The sequence below is a fragment of the Mustela lutreola genome, chromosome 1, assembly GCF_030435805.1.
Source record: "Mustela lutreola isolate mMusLut2 chromosome 1, mMusLut2.pri, whole genome shotgun sequence".
NCBI classification, from domain to species: domain Eukaryota; kingdom Metazoa; phylum Chordata; class Mammalia; order Carnivora; family Mustelidae; genus Mustela; species Mustela lutreola.
This window is the reverse complement of record NC_081290.1, coordinates 174,955,103-174,958,499: the sequence shown is the minus strand read 5'-3', so window position 1 is coordinate 174,958,499 and position 3,397 is coordinate 174,955,103. Positions and strand designations below refer to the sequence as shown.

The following is a 3,397-nucleotide window of genomic DNA, read 5'->3' as shown; positions in this document are numbered from 1 at the left end:
ATGGAACCAGAAAATACCTCGAATAGCCAGAGGAATATTGAAAAAGAAAGCCAAAGTTGTTGGCATCACAATTCCAGTCTTCAAGCTCTATTACAAAGTTGTCATCATCAAGATAGTAGGGAACTGTCCCCAAAACAGACATAGATCAATGGAACAGAATAGAGAGCCCAGAAATACACCTTCAACTCTATGGTCAACTAATAATCAACAAAGCAGGAAGGAATGTCCTATGGAAAAGAGACAGCCTCTTCAACAAATGGTGTTGGGAAAATTGAACAGCCACATGCAGAAAAATGAAATTGGACCATTTCCTTATACCATACATGAAAATAGACTGGAAATGGATGAAGAAGCATAATGTGAGAAAGGAATCCATCAAAATCCTTGAGGAGAGAACAGGTAGCAACCTCTTTGACCTCAGCAGCAGCAACTTCTTCCTAGGAACATCGCCAAAGGCAAGGGAAGCAAGGGCAAGAATGAACTATTAGGATTTCATCAGATCAAAAAGCTTTTGCACAGCAAAGGAAACAGTTAACAAAGCCAAAAGATGACTGTCAGAAGTTATCTGGGAGAAGATATTTGCAAATGACATACCAGATAAAGGGCCAGTATCTATCCAAAATCTATAAAGAGCTTATCTAACTCAACACCCTAAGAACAAATAATCGAATGAAAAAATGGGCAGAGGACATGAACAGACATTTCTGCAAAGAATACATCCAAATGGCCAACAGACACATGAAAAAATGCTCCACATCACTCGGCATCAGGGAAATACAAATCAAAACCAGAATGAGATACCACCTCACACCTTTCAGAATGGCTAAAATGAACAAGTCAGTCAATGACAGATGCTGGCGAGGATGTGGAGAAAGGGCAACCCTCCTACACTGTACGTGGGAATGCAAGCAGGTGGAACCACTCTGGAAAACAGCGTGGAGGTGCCTCAAAAAGCTGAAAATAGAACTACCCTATGACCAGAGATTGTAGTACTGGATATATACCCTAAAGATACAAACGTGGCATTCTGAAGGGGCACATGCACCCAAATGTTTATAGCAGCAATGTCCACAATAGTTAAACTATGGAAAGAACCTAAATGTCCTTCAACAGATCAATCAATAAATAAGATGTGGTATATATGTACAATGGGATACTGTGCAGCCATCAAAAGAAATGAAATCCTGCTATTTGTGATGACAAGGATGGAACTAGAGGGTATTATGCTTGGCGAAATAAATCAATCTGAGAAAGACAACTATCATATGATCTCCCTGATATGATGAAGGGGAGATGCAACATAGGCGGTTTTGGGCGTACGAAAAGAAAAATAAAAGAAGATGGGATTGGGAGGGAGACAAAGCATAAAAGACTGAATCTCAAAAAACAGACTGAGGGTTGCTGGGGGGAGGTGTGTTGGGAGAGGATGGTGGGCATATGGACATTGGGGAGGGCAGGTGCTATGGTGAGTGATGGTGAGTGCTGTGAAATGTGTAAACCTGGTGATTCACAGACCTGTACGCCTAGGGATAAAAACGTTTATAAAAATTTTTAAAAATAATTTAAAAAATCCATTAAGGAAAAAACACATATTGCAAGCCTAGAGCTAATCTCATATTCAATCAAAAAAGTTTGAATGTTTTCCCCTTAAAGATCAGAAAAAAGACAATTGTGTCCACTTTCACTACTCTCATTTGACATAGTATTGGATGTCCTAGCCAGAGAAACAAGGAACACAAAGAAATAAAAGACTCCAAAAGAAAAAAAGGAAGAAATAAAATTTTCTTTTTTTGGATAACATGAACTTACATGTAAAAAAATCCTAAAAACTTCACAAAAAATTTTGAATAAACAAATTTAATAAAGCTGCCAAATACAAGATCAATATATAAAAGACAAGAATTTTGTTTTGTTTCGTTTTTTTAAATAGTTTTCATGTCATCCTTGCTCAGTGATCACGCTAATCTTCTCTGCATCATTCCAGTTTAAGTATATGTGCTGCCAAAGTAAGCACAAGACAGGAGCATTTTAACACTCTAATGATGAACTATCTGAAAAAATAAACAGAACAATCTAATTCACAATAGCATCAAAAATAATAAAATACTTAGGAAAAGATTTAACTAAGAAGATGAAAGATCTGTACCCCATAAACTATGACATTGATAAGGAAATTGAAGGAGACATAAATGGAAAGATAGCTCATATTTATGAATGGTAAGAATTAACATTGTTAAAATGTCCATACTACCAAAAACCATCTGTAAATTCAATTCCTATAAAAAATCCAATGTTAGGGGCGCCTGGGTGGCTCAGTGGGTTACGCCGCTGCCTTCGGCTCAGGTCATGATCCCAGGGTCCTGGGATCGAGCCCTGCATCAGGCTCTCAGCTCAGCAGGAAGCTGCTACCTCTTCTCTCTCTGCCTGCCTCTCTGCCTGCTTGTCATCTCTCTCTGTCAAATAAATAAATAAATAAATAATCTTTAAAAAATATCCAATATTTTTTTTTACAGAAGTAAGTAAAGAATCCTAAAGTTTATATGAGACCATAAAAGACAACAAATTAATTAAAGCAGTTCTGAGAAAGAATGAAGAAGCGAAATTACACTTCTTGATTTGAAACTATACTACAAAGCCCTCATGCTCAAAACAATAAAGTATACTGGCATAAAAATAGACCAATAAACAAGTAGAACAGAATTGAGAGGCCAGAAATAAATCCTTTCATACAGTCACCTAATATTTGACAGGGGCCAACATATATAATGGGTAAAGATAGTCTGTTCAATAAGTGATATTTAAAACTGAATAGTCACATAAACCAGCATGAAACTGGAACCTTATATCACTCATCAATCTTAACTTGAAATAGATTAAAGACTTAAATGTGATGCATGAAACTAAATTTCCTAAAGGAAAACATAGGAAAAATTCTCCTTGACATTGGTCTTGCCAATAGTTTTTTGGATACCAGGCCAAAAACACAAGCAAAAGAAGCAAAAATAAATAAATGGTATTACATCAAACTAAAGTTTCTGCATTGCCAAAAAAAGGGGGAATGAAAACACAATCCACAGAATGGAAGAAAATACTTACAAATCTTATATCTGAAAAGAGGTGAATAACCAACAGATACAAATAGAAAAAAATATATAATTAAAAAAATAGCAAAAGGATCTCAATAGACTTTTTTTTCAAAAAAGTTATATAAATGACCAACAGGAGCATTAAAAAGTGCTCAACGTAAAAACTCAGGGCAAAGTCATTATGTTGTTGTTGTTGTTGTTTACCTCTGAAAAACACAACAAGATATTACTACCTATTAGAATATATACTACTAAAAATTATAACTAACAAATTTTGGTAAATATTGGGGAAAATGGGGAACTTATGCACA

General features: G+C 35.7%; 1 pseudogene; it reads right to left on the bottom strand.

Annotated features, from left to right (window-relative positions):
* Window positions 1-1,897: 1,897 nt before the first annotated feature.
* LOC131822942 (U6 spliceosomal RNA) lies at window positions 1,898-2,014 on the bottom strand (annotated as a pseudogene).
* Window positions 2,015-3,397: the final 1,383 nt, after the last annotated feature.